Source organism: Chlorocebus sabaeus, chromosome 4 (assembly GCF_047675955.1).
Source record: "Chlorocebus sabaeus isolate Y175 chromosome 4, mChlSab1.0.hap1, whole genome shotgun sequence".
NCBI lineage: Eukaryota > Metazoa > Chordata > Mammalia > Primates > Cercopithecidae > Chlorocebus > Chlorocebus sabaeus.
The window spans coordinates 53,799,684-53,814,124 of NC_132907.1; the positions used below are offsets into that span (position 1 = coordinate 53,799,684).

Here is a 14,441-nt window from a genome sequence, read left to right on the forward strand (position 1 = left end):
TGTCCCTACAAAGGACACAAACTCATCCTTTTTTATGGCTGCATAGTATTCCATGGTGTATATGTGCCACATTTTCTTAATCCAATCTGTCACTGATGGACATTTGGGTTGATTCCAAGTCTTTGCTATTGTGAATAGTGCTGCAATAAACATACGTGTGCATGTGTCTTTATAGCAGCATAATTTATAATCCTTTGGGTATATACCCAGTAATGGGATGGCTGGGTCATATGGTACATCTAGTTCTAGATCCTTGAGGAATCGCCATACTGTTTTCCATAATGGTTGAACTAGTTTACAATCCCACCAACAGTGTAAAAGTGTTCCTATTTCTCCACATCCTCTCCAGCACCTGCACAACATTATTTATAATAGCAAAAAATGACAGACCCTAACTGTCCAATAATAAATTATGGCCCCTCAATATAAAGGAAAATATGAGGTTACTGACAAACATCTTTTTTAAATGATTTTAAGGGATATAATAAAAAGTGAAAGACCAGACTACAAAACTATACACGATTACAGCTATGAAAATTGTGTGTGTATATAAATGGCTTTAAAAACAATGATTGAAAAAACAGTATCTACTGTTGGAATTTAGAGTGACTTTTATTTATATAGCTTCTATATTTCAAGATTTTCTTCAATTGGCATGCATTTTTTTTATAGTTGTGTATGAAAAGTCATTTAAAATTTGTTCTCTTCTATGTAGGTAAGAAGGGCAGATAGTTAATTCTGCTTGTATGGACACACTGATGGCTTATATGGTAGAGATCTCCCTGGTCTGAATTTGACCACATGGGGAGGTGTGGCAGCTTTCAGTGAAACTTGTGAACCTCATATACATCATTCATTCATTCACAAACACTTACTGACTACCTGCTAAGTTCCAGGAGTTAGGGCTCTAATCATGCAGAGGTTTTGGAGGCACTTAGAGTATGATGAAAAGATCATAAAGGTATACTTAAAACAGTATTACATAAAGTAGAAAGGAATGAGTTACTGTTAAAATAATTGTAGGTACAGATAATGTCTTAAAGGAATAAATTTTAAAAACTAGACAGTTAATAAAATCAAGCCTAAATCTTCAAAGTTTGATAGCAGTTAGAGACATTTAGTAGCTGTTTAAATTTGGACAAGTCTTTCCAAGACTCAATTTCCTCTCATGAAAGATGGGGATAACACCAGCTAACTCACTCTGTTTGTTCTGAGGATTGAGTGGAGTAAAAAAAATACATATAAAAATATCTGTATATATCACAATTACCACTAGAGAGCCTAGAATGAGAAGTGCATTTACTACTTGGGTGTTGTTTATTGTTACTATTATTATTATTATTAACAACAACAATGGAGACTAGTGGCTGCAGTTCACACTTCATTTTCTATTACATGACATATTTCCTCTACTGCCAATCTTGCTATTGAAACCTGATTTATTAAGGACCCCATGGTGGAGTGCTCAGGGGAGAGAAAGAGCTGGAATATTCAGAATCCATATCAAACGAAGCAGAGAAAATGTGCTTGTTTACTGTGCTCATGTATCAAAAACAGAAGTAAAAGTTTTGAGTTCTTTTTAGAGTATTCATCATGTATGCCAGATAAATGGACATGGACAAATGTTTTGCAAATGAAAACAATTTGGGGAAAAAAATAAAAATCAATGATGTCAAAGCAATGTAGACAGAAGACTCATTAATAGAAAATGAGGAAAAAGTTAGATGGAGTAATTGGAAATATAGTCCAAGGATTACTTGTTTAGTGTCACCCTCTCCCTGTCCCACAGGGAAGGACATCATCTATTTAGAAGAGTCTCCATTTTACTAAAACGTGGCCCTTAACATGAGGGTAAAGTGACATCACAGTTTAAAGCCATGAGACTAGAAGCTGTTGTCTTTCATGCACTTTATTCCTAATAATGCCAGCTTCTAGAGAAATACCCTAACTGAAGAATTTTCATTTTGTTTATCACAACTGAAAACTAATTGTTCGGCCATGTCTACCCTTCTGTTGAAATATGGTGATGTACACTAGTACATCTCTGCAATAGTCAAAAATACTGCTCACCAATATTTGTGGCTCTCCATCTCCCAGGAATCAGGTTGGATCACACTTCTTGGCTCTTGTGGTAGGAGTGCTATGCAATTCTTACAGATGGATGAAATGTGAGCAGATATACGTGTGGAACTTCTTGGTCAAGTATTTAATTGCTGGCCTGAAGATTCCCCCAGTTTCCCTTTATGGCACATTTGAGATAGTGACTTCTTCATCAGCCTGAGTTCCTGAGTCACTAATAGGAACAGAGCCCATTATACTCCATTGAATATCTGTGGGTATGTGGTTTGAGCAAAAAATAAACCTTTCTTGTTTTATACCACTGATATTTTGGGATGGTTATTCGTTATATCATTACCTAGCCTACCTGTCTGACATTAACTATAATGTAACAAATGACATGATGCCATTAAAAGCTGATCTCTTTCACTTCCTCAAATTGCATTCCAGAACAATTTCACATTTCTCCAGGCATTACTGAATTAAAAAGTAAGAATTGTCATTCCCTTGAACATGGCCTATAATCATGAGTATACTTGGGTGGAAAATTCATAAACAAATTAAAATTAGAAGAGGAAAATGATAATGTTTAGTTTTAAAATACATTCTGAATTGTATCCATTATTTTATAGAGAAATTGAATAGGAAAATTTAAAGTTGCAAAGAAAAAATAAATCCTTCTATATAGAGTTTACTTGCGAGGACTAAAAGAAACAAATGCAAAAAAATGGTGAACACTTTCCTAAGAAACATTTTATAATTTGAATAATTCTGTAGTATCTTGGAAATGTTTATTATTTTTAAAAGCCTTTCAAAGTTGTTGAACCTGCTTCATATTTCTTGATTACCAAATCATCTTCATTATATTTCAAACCAATTGCTTGTCAAAAATACATTATAAAGAACTTTGGGCATTTACAAATGATGTCAATATTTAAAAATTGATTCTTTATTCCGATTTCTAATCCTTGAATAAAACATAAAATCCAGTTCATATGTTGTAGCAGGTTCTATTTATTGCCCCATCTCTCCCAACACTCATTCAGGTCCCTCCCAATGGGCAATATTTCAGGAGATGTTAGTCCCAGTCTCAACCTCAGCCCCAAAAAGTGAATTCCAATTGCTTTAAGGCAGTCAGTGCAGTCCCATTTCCCTTCCCATGTGGATCAGACACATGCATGGCAAGTCTGCCAAATGAAAGGTGACAAGCATCTTCTGGAGGACTTCTGAGAAGACTTTTTCTTACTCTTCGACAGTTTAGAGGAAGAAATCATCTCTTTTTGTGAATGTTATCATATCTGAATATGATGCTGGCAGCTTCTTCAGCCTTCTTATTACCATGAAATTTCCATTTCTGGTCTGGCCAACATATGGAGGAGGTTTCAGCAGAAACATGGAAAGAATTGAACCATTGATGAAATCACTGAGCTACTGAATTAACCAACTGTGGAATGTTCACACTTCTTGTCTTGTTATAAAATAATAAATATTCTTCATTGTTTAAGTGATTCTGAGCTTTCTGCTACTCATAGCCAAATATATGCTGATTCAGAAATTAATCATGTTCTTTTCTATTCAACAAATGATGCTGGGATAATTGTCAAGCCACATGTAGAAGAATGAAACTGGATCCTTATCTTTCACCTTATACAAAAATCAACTCAAGATGGATCAAATACTTAAATCCAAAACTTGAGACTATGAAAATTCTAGAAAATAACATTAGAAAAACCCTCCTAGACATTGGCTTAAGCAAAAACTTCATGACCAAGAAATCAAAAGCAAATGCAACAAAAACAAAGATATATAGATGGGACCTAATTAAACTAAAAAGCTTCTGTGCAGCAAAAGGAACAATCAGCAGAGTAAATAGACAACTGACAGAGTGGGTGAAAAAAATATGTATATATAAATACATACATATATACATATACATATACATATACATATACATATATAGAAATACTACCGGTATTCCATGGTGTGTGTGTGTATATATATACGTACACACATATGTGTATATGTACGTACATTCAGGAGATGTTAGTCCCAATCTCAACCCCAGTCCCAAAAAGTGAATTCCAATTGGTTTAAGGCAGTCAGCGTGGTCCCATTTCCCTTCCCATATACATATATATATACACACACACACATATACATATATATATATACACACACACACACATAAAAAAATGGAATACTACTCAGCCATAAAAAGAAATGAAATAATGGCATTCACAGCAACCTGGATGGAATTGGAGACCATTATTCTAAGTGAAGTAACTCAGGAATGGAAAACCAAACATTGTATGTTCTCACTTAAAAGTGGAAACTAAGCTATTAAGACACAAAGGCATAACACTGATGCAATGAACTTTGGAGACTCGGGGGGAAAGTGTGAGAGGGGGATGAGGGTAAAAAGACTACAAATTGGGTACAGTGTATATTATTCAGGTGATGGATGCACCAAAATCTCAGAAATCACCACTAAAGAACTTATTCATGTAACCAAAACCACCTGTTCCTCAAAAACCAATGTAAATAAAAAATATAAATAAATACATAAATACATAAATAGGGGTAATAATAAGAATTTTTAAAAGAAGTTAATCATGTTTTTGAGGTTTGTACTTTCATGATGTTGATAGATGAATAGCATAAGTTTTTCTCTTAAAATGACTATAATTTGTATTTAAAAAATTGAAGGATTCTCTCTGCTGGTTGAAGATACTTATCTAGCAACAAACAAAATGAAAAAAATCTTCAGAAATAGAACTTAATAAAAAACATTGTAATTTTGTAATGAATCTCTCCATTATTTCTCAGAAAGCCAGGCACCTCTAAAGCTTCTCAAATAACCGTAATTAATTATAGGTCTCTTGTGTACTCAGTACCATGTTTATTTCTCTGAGGAGGAAGACCTAATGCTTCCTAAGCCACTATCTACGTCAGACTCATCATGTAATTATTTTATTTAGCCCTTGCAGCAACTCTAAGAGATGTAGGTGTTATTGGCCTCATTTAGAGATGAAGAACCTGAGGATTTGGTAACCACAGTTACCTGCCAAATGTCATACATCTCATAAGAGGCAGAGACAGAATTCAGACCTGGGCAGCCTGACTGAAGAACATGGGAGCTGACTGTATTGTATGAAAGTTAAATTAATTGATTTTATAATTATGCTGTTGATTTCAGTGGTTACAAAGATGGCTGTGAATTATTACTCTTCCCATTGAGATGTGGTTTGTAATTCTCCTCCCCCTTGAATCTTGACAGGCTTGTTGCTGCTTTGACTAATAGAGTACAGCAAAAGTGACACTTTTGAAGTGACACTTCTGAAGCTGTCAAAAAAAAGGCCTTGAAGCTTTCACCTGATTTACAGAAACACTTGCTCTTGGTGCCTTGAACTGCCATGATAGAAATTCAATGACCTTGATGTCACCATACCATGAGACAACAAAAGACACATGAAGAAGCCACATGTAGAGGTTCTGGCAAGAGGTATAGCTTAGCCCAGATTTTGACACATCCAAATCTAGACACCAGGCATGTGAATGAAGAAGGCTTCAGATATTTCCAGATTCCATATGTTTAAAACACCTTCTGAGGTTTGAGTCTTCCAAGTTGAGGCTCCAGACAGCAAGAAGCAGAGACAAGCCATCTCAACTGTCTTCACTCCAAATTCCTGATCCATGGACTCCATAAGCAAAAAAAGCATCTGTTATTTTACACAATTAACTTTGGATCAGTTTATTGTACAGCAATAAATGACCAAAATAGTTATGTAAGAGAATGTCTCTACTCGTAGAAAATATACACTCAAGTGTATCGGAATAAAAGGATATAATGTTCACATTTCACTCTCAAGTGACCCAGAGAAGATAGTATAATACACATATATAGTGTAATTTTATACATATAAATATATACATAGCCAATACTCTGGCCATGTAAGGTAATATATATGTAACATATATTATAGAGAGAGAGAGAGAGAGAGAAAGAAGAAGGAAGAAGAAAGAAAAAGAAATAAAGAGAAAAAAGATGAAGAAGAGGAAGAAGAAGAAAAGGACGAAGGAGAAGAAGAAGGAGAAAGAGGAAGAGGAGGAGAAGAAATTTGGCAAAATGTTAATAATTGATGAATCTGAGTGAATATATATGGAGTTATTTGTATTATTCTTGAGACTTTTCTGTAGGTCCAACATTATTTTAAAATAAATTTAAAAAGGCTTTTCACTGTAACATGAATGAGATGTCATACCTGTGTAAAACCATTGCCAACAACCCAATGCAGTATCTAGTTTTCTGCTAAGCTACATGGTACAGACCACATCACTTCATTTCTACACATCAATATTCATCTGGGAAGGATATATTGAGAAGTAAAATAGAGTTCCCCTCCATTTCAAAATGAAGGAAAAGAATCACAACAGCATTATGATTTTACCTGGAATACAGGACATATTTTAACATGTACTCTTTTGCAAACTGAAAGTTGGCTTTTCAGCTGTAAGAAAACTACAGTTTCCCCTCCAAAACACCTGTTTGTATAATTATTTAAAAGACAAGAGGCACCCAAGAAGCTGGGTAGAGTTGATGGCTCTTCAGAAAAGTAATCAGGTGGACAGTTTTATAATCTTGCAAATTCAAAAACCTAGTTGAGAGCAAATTAGAAAAATAAATACAATAAAAAGTCCCTTCAGAACTGCGTTTCATTAAACTATGAACAAGAATTGTTTTGTGTTCTTTGCCTGGCTGCACATGAGAGCTGACAGCAGCTGATCACGCTACACTGAGCACTGGTAATCACAGCACAATTGGTCACAAGCCTGTCGTAGGGAGCCTGAGCAGACAGGTTAACAGCAGAGCTATGAGGCTGAATTTTCTGTTATGGAGTGGCTGTCTTCTTTAGGTGATCAATATGCCATTTTACTCACGAATAGAAACTTGTTTTTCGGATTGTTGGGACTTTTTGCTCTTAGTTCTAAACAACGCCTTTGATCTTTGGAGGACTTTATTGCTTGCCTCCTTTCTCAAAAAGTAACTAGGCAGGAATAAAAAAGGAAGGCTAAGGCTTGAGCTCAAGGCCCTCTGCCAATGCAAGGTCACCAAAATTAATGACCATAGGGCATGCTTTCATGGAACTATGGGCAACTGAACTGAGAGTAACTAAGGAGTGTGCTTCTGGGCCCTCAGCTACTGGAAACCATGCCCTTATCACCACAAGGCTGACCACTGAGAAATTCCTAATTGCACCTTTGCTTTTGCCTGGTGCATTTCCTATTGTTGCTGTAACAAATTAGCACCAACTCAATTGCTTAAAACAACAGACGTTTATTATCTTAAGGTTCTGGCAGGGGCAGGAGTTCAAAGTGGATCTCACTGAGCTAAAGGCAATGTGCCAGCAAGATTACAATTTTTCTGGAAGTTGGAGGAGAGAATCTTTTTCGTTGTCACTTCCAGTTTCTTGAGGCCTCCTGCATTCCTTGGCTTATGGCTCCCTTTCCCTATCTTCAAACCCAGGAATCATATCCTTCCAACTCTGCTTCTGTCATCGCATCTCTCCCTCCATCTCTCATGCTCTTTCCTCTTCCCACTTTCCCTTATAAGAACCTTTGTGATTACACTAGACCCACTCAGATAATCTAGGATAATCTCACTATTTCAAATCCTTAACTTAATCACATCTGTAAAATCTGTTTGCTCATGTAAGGTAATATATTCTCAAATTTGGAATATTAGGACTTGGATATTTTGTGGGATCATTATTCTGCCTACCATATCTGCTGTACTTCAGACAGCATTAGACTTAGGGTCTCCATGAAATTGAGAGATTTTTAAAAAATTGATTATAAATGGTTTTACAAAGCAGAATACCAAGTATCAAATATCAAAATATCAAATATCTGCTAATACTAAGGGTATCCTAACCTCTTTGCTTCCGATCCCAAAGGATGGGTACAGAGCTACCAGAATTTTCCAGAATACTTGGACTTTGAATATTGCCAGAACTATCTTCCCATCTCATATTTCAGTTTTCTTATGCATTCTTTATTCTCTGACTCCACAGACTAGCTATATTTCATAGTAGAAAACATGGCAGTCAGAATTTAACAAAAGAATAAGAGAGAAGACTTCAGCTTTCTAATCTAAAGTTAAAAACCTCAAAGAAGACTCATTAGTTCTACTTCAACGAGTGGTTTACTCCTAGACCAGTCAACTGTGGTCAAAGGGCAAGTTCACGTAAGAGCAAAACAGCTCTGGCACTAGTCCTCTGGCAGCGTGTGTGTGGGAGGCAGGCGATGGGGATGTCCAATTCCCTTGAGATTGGTTACTATAAAACATAGAGCAGCGCAATACAGCAACCACACTTCAAACTTTCCATTGACTTGCCAGACAACAAAGGGTCTTGAATTGGGGTAATGATACCCCCTTCAGGAAATGAGGACATTTGCTACAACAATAAGAGATCTCCTGGTAGTGGTCCTCAAACCTGGTGGTCATCAAAATCATTTGGAGAGCTTTTAAAAAATATTTATTCTAAAATCACACCCCACACCTACTAAAACAAAATCTCTAGAACTTGGATAATAGCACACAGTTGCTAAAAACCCAATCAAGAAAACGTTTTCAGATCTAGGCTGAGGCAAGTGATGTGTATCAAGAATCACACTGCCTGCCTGCTCCAAATTCTTGAATGCTGGCCCTAGTCCAAACTCTTACTCCTCATCCATTTTCTTACACCCACCTTATGGCTTCGCTACCTTTCCTAAATCTGTGCCAATGCAATCAGATTACACGATTACCAGTACTTTTTTCTGAAAATGTGTTCCTTTAACTATCATGTTTGAGTCCTCTGCTTGACCAACTGCATTGGCCAACTCTAACTCTAGCTTTAAGCTCAGGAATCACAGGAATCAGCCTCCACTTTTAAGTGAAGTGTTTCATTTTTGCCTGTTGTCTCCATACTGTTTATTACTTTAAAACAGTGAGGAATAGAGCCAAATTAAGAAGAAAATTACGGAGAATGGATAAAATGAGAATACTGTGATGAACTGGGGTGTCATATTAAAGATTATGCAATTTATCCTGTAAGTCAGTATTTTTCAAAAGATAGAGCCAAGATCACCTGGACCAATATCACCTCAAATAGTGCTATTAAAAGAGAACTCTCTGTACATTATTTATTATGGTATCCAACAAGATAATAACATAGCACTAGAACGTAAACCATCAAACTACTTCCTTCATCCACAAAATCTTGCTGCAAGAAAAATAGTTGACTAAATTTAACAATATAATCAATGATAAAGTTTATATACACTCTGTTACAAGTTCACCATCCCATGAAAACCAGCAAAAATCTGTTCTCACACAGGCACTTTAAGTATACTTAACCTAAGGTACTATTTAAACAACAGCAACAACAATAGTAATATACTTAACACTTATTATATGATTGACATGGTTCCAAGCACTTTACATAAATTAATACATTTGAATCTGGCTAAAATCTTATGAGATGGGTAATATTTTCTTCATTTTTAAAGACAAAAAAACTGAAACAAAAATAACTCCAAAAATTTGCTCAAGGGCACACAGGGATATGGATATCCATCACTCTTATTAGAAATATGATGAACCCAAATCTCTTTGTTTAGCACTCAGGAACTCTTATTTTAACTAGATCTCTCGGTCCTTATCTCTATAAAAGGAGTCCTTGGATATGTTAAAGCAGGGAATAAGAGAATTTAGATTTTAGATTAGATAGTTAACTCTTAGCCTAATATGAAAGGCCAGCTTGAGGCAAGAAAGATTGGAGATAAGGAGACCTGTTTAAAGAGTCTGAAGTCCTTGAGGACAAGAGTGTCTCACCAAGGCAGGAGAAATCAAAAAGAAAGGACAAATATCAGAGATGCACTGAAGACAGAATTCAGCTGAATAATTAAGCACCTACTGTGTCAGGCACAGCATTAAGTATTCTACATATGCAACCCAGACGTAACTAGATTCCATATGGACACTCTAGGTGGGTGCATCTTGAAACAGAAGACAGCATGTTATCATATCCTCCCAGAATGTTACTGAGTAATAAGGATTTTACTGAAGATTTTACAGAGTTTCAGGTGTTATGCCTTAATCCATACATTCTAGAGGGACTGAGTGCAAGTTATTCCTGCACTCTTCATAAAAGTAGGTGCTGCTTCCACTTGGGAGCAGTCTCAATCCCTGCTGGCTGGGCTTCCAACAGTTGTGCTCCTGTACTCCCACATTCATGGTGGCGATGCAAAATGAATGCAGAGGGTTAATTTTCAACAAGTGCCAGGGGAGCACCATGTTTGTATATCCCAGATCTCTTTTCCCAACCGGGGGATAGACAAATATATCATGCCTTTTACTTCGACACAATCTGGTTCCTGGCTACTGTTTCACCTAAGCTTTGGAATTTGTTTTTCACATCTCAGCATGGATACCACAACTGGGTGGTTGTGGGAGACTCTGCAAGTATTCATGATTGCCCTCATACTATTACTTGAGGCCTGTACTTTCATTTATAACAAAAGCTGAAGATGCCATTAAAAATCCAACTGATTTCCATCTCAGGTTGTGTCAGGGGGTGACATTACGTAAAGAAACAAGCAAAACTGTCTGGTGAATGATCACAGAGGCTCAGATTCTCTGGTAACACACTGATCAAGACAGTGAAAATTTATCTTCCCGCAAGAGGTCCTCATTTAACTTCTGCCAAGGGTGACAAGTATTACTCTCAAGACATGTTGACATGTACCAGTGGTAAATTCAGCCCCAGTAGTAAATTACCTGCATACAGGGTTGTTCTCATGAAAGTGCAGAGTGGGGATGGGAGAGTTAAAGGAGGGTAGGGAGGGTTCTTCTAGAGCAAACCTACTAGCTCCCTTGCCTCACCCCCACATACCTCCTCTGCTGACCTTTTGCTGGTAAGTTTGCCAATAAAACTTGTCCATTAATCCAATAATGTGAGACATTATCTATTTGTCTTTAATATTGCCATAACAAGAAAAATATCTTTTTTCATATATTCTATATTTTATTTGATCTATATATTAACCATTTTACAGTAAAGTTCTAAGAAGATAAATAACTTTTCCAAGCACATGAGGGGCCTGAATGAGATGTTAGCATATGTTTGTTAGGCTTTGGAAAATGAGAAGAACTGAGGATAATTTCAAAATATCTTGCTTCAGTATCTAGGACAGTGATTCTAATGGAAATATAGATTGTAGAAAGAGAATGGTCTTAGGGTAATAAAATGAATTTAGTTTAAGTTATTTTAAGTGTCATGTATAATGGGAGATTGTAAGGTTTACAAATTGTATCTCCTAAAATTGATCACAATGTAAATGAGAAAAAGAGCTATGTTTATACCTCAAAATAACTGGCACAGAGCTATTTACACAGCAAGCAATCAAAATATATTAATTGATTAAGGTAAAAACATGGAGAAATTTTTAAAAAATTATGTTAGAAGTATTTGGTTGGAAGTCATTTACCAGTTTAAAAAAAAAAAAAAAACTATGTAAGTAGAGCTGGGTGCAGTGGCATCGGCATATAGTCCCAAGTACTTGCAGAAGCTGAGCTGGGAGAATCACTTGAGCCCAGGAGTTCTGGGCCAGCCTGGACATCATAGCAAGACCCTATCTCTAAAAAGACAGACAAATAAAAACTATATCAGTAAATAATCTTCCCAAGAGAATGAAGCCCAATTTTCTTTTTTGAATTATTTATTCACTAATTCATTTCAGCATTTCTTTCTTTGTTTAATTGAGAGGTTACTAAAAACATTATTAGGGACACATATGATTCTTAATCTCAAAGAGCATAAACTATCATGGAGAAGATTAAAAAAAATTATTAATTATTAATCAGTTATTCCAAACTGTGATGAGTGCTATAAAGGAAAAAAAAAAAAAAAAAAATGCTGTGGTAGAGAATAATAGGAATGAATGATGACTGAAAACCTTCTTTAAATAGTGGTCAGGAAACATGTCTCTGAGAAGAAGGCATTCAAGCTGAGAACGAAGCAGTGGAAGAAGCCAGACACCAAAAGTTTTAAGTAGAGGGTGCCACATAGCATGAACAGCACATGTGGAGACCCCAAAGTTAAAAGAGTCTGGGACTTTTCCAAGAAATAAGGCTAATTCAACTTCTGCTGTCACATAGGTTGAAGGCCAATGTGCCACTAAAAACAGAAAGTCGGAAAAATTTAAAAATCACATTTTTAAGGCACAAGAGGACTGTAGAGGCCACAAGGACTGAAGGGAATACATTTCAGAGAAAGAACCTTCGAGAGGTGAGCTAAGGTTCTGCCACTGTCCTCCTGGGGCATAGGTTGTCTTGGACATAGGCTAGAGGCTACAAATCAGGAATACAGGTAGCATTCCACTGCTGGGGGACAGACAAGCTGTTAGAGTAAGTAGATAGGCAGATATGAGCTGGTCAGGATAGGGCCCCAAAGAATGTCAGGTGGCTGAAGGGTGACTAGCAAGCAATGGTCAGGTAGCTGACAACAGGGAGGGGAAAATTTCCTAACAAACAGGAGACACCTTCAACTTGTGAGCAACAACTTCCCGATAAGAACTTAAAATGGCAGACATTCACCTTCCTCTGGGACGTGTCCAGGCATGCACAGTAAGGAGCAAACTGGGGGAGTTTGACCCATATATGACCTTCCTCTGGGGGCGCTACACTGGTATGGGAGAATTGCCCTAGGGGAGCAAGCGCATAACTTCTACTACCAAAGGGTGCATGCAGCCTCTCCCAGATACTGACGCATCACTACGCTTGCCGCCAGTAGCCAACAGCCTTCCCTGTGGAGGGATGACTAGAAAAGTCTGGGGAAAAAAGCCAGAAAATAGTAAATCTGTAAGAGCCCCGAGCTAACAGTCAGGTAGGGCACTCAATCTTCTGAGTTGCACTCTTGGTTCCTTAAAAGTGTACATTTTTTTTTTTTTTCTTCATTAAACTCTCATTTCTGCCTTAAATCTACTTCTGTCTCTTGGCCAAATTCTTTCTCCCAAGTCTTTAAGAGAAGAATTGAGGACTGTCGACCCTGCGTGGCGTCCCCAGTGGTAACAGAACCAGTGGGATTTTTTGGTTGTGAAGAGCAAGAGGCTCTTCACAAGTATTACTCTCAGACATGTACCAGTGGGTACATGTCAGAGGCTAAAACATTAAGCTGCAGCCTCAGAAAAGCAGACAGGGCTCTTTCCTGTACTCTCCTAGTGCTTAACAGCAAAAAGTCTGGGAGGAAAATCACAAGAGTTGGAGGCCTTTGGCCAGGCTCCATAGCTCACGCCTGCAATCCCAGCACTTTGGGAGGCCAAGAGGAGGTGGATCACCCGAGGTCAGGAATTCAAGACAAACCTAGCGAACATGGTGAAACCCCATTTCTACTAAAAATACCAAAATTACCTGTGTTTGGTAATGGGCACCTGTAATCCCAGCTACTTGGGAGGCTCTGAGGTGGGAGAATTGCTTGAACCTAGGAGGTGGAAGATGCAATGAGCCAAAACTGAGCCACTGCATTCTAGCCTGGGCAACAGAGGGAGACTTCGTCTAAAAAAAAAAAAAAAAAAAAAAAAAAGTTAGAGCCCTGAGAAATAACTCTGGTGGTTTCCATTCACTTTTTCACAAGGGCATTTGCCAATATGGGAGTGTCAGCAAATCTAGAGGCTGAGAATCCAAGCTGGGTCCCCGTCAAAGAGCTATTGCTGGGGACACAAAAGCCAGCAGGTCTGGCAGCTCTACAGGGCAGGAGTGACAAAAATGGAGTCTTCTGGGGCATCATTATAGAGTAAGTCATTTTCTTAAGACATCTGCCAATGCTGAAAGTACATGGGGTAGGCTAAAGAGTGAAGTCAAAACCTCTCCAAGGGTCTAAAATTAGACAGTGGTGATGGCTGCAGCACAACTCTGTAAATACACTAAAAACCATTGTACACTCAACATAGGTGAATGTAATCGTTTGTAAATTATTTCTCAGTAAAGTTGCTTTTAAAAAATGTCTCAAAATCAGAGTGGAAATTCTTACCATGTTTCACCACTGAGAAGAAGAAATCCCAAAGACTCTTTGAGGAAAAATCCCTGGAGGACCAAGCCCTAAGAACAAGGATGAACTAGAAATATACTGCAACCCAGCTTCAACCCATCTCAGTCCAAGTGATAGACTCCACACCCTATCTGCCCAGCGAAAAAAAGAGCTGAAATTCCCTGGTGGGTAATAACATCAACTGGAATCTCTACTTTTTTAAATATATAATACTTGATATTTAAAAATACTAGGCATGTAAAGAGACAGGAGCATATAAGAGTTATATAACCAATAACTAAGAGAAACAAATTG

General features: G+C 37.3%; 1 long non-coding RNA gene across 1 annotated transcript in view; it reads right to left on the reverse strand.

Annotated features, from left to right (window-relative positions):
- Positions 1–3,054: 3,054 nt before the first annotated feature.
- Positions 3,055–14,441, reverse strand: part of LOC140711521 (uncharacterized) — a 62,718-nt gene continuing 51,331 nt past the window's right edge. Inside the window, exon 4 of the long non-coding RNA XR_012092785.1 lies at positions 3,055–5,756. This is a non-coding gene — a long non-coding RNA (uncharacterized lncRNA). The remainder of the gene's footprint in view (positions 5,757–14,441) is intronic.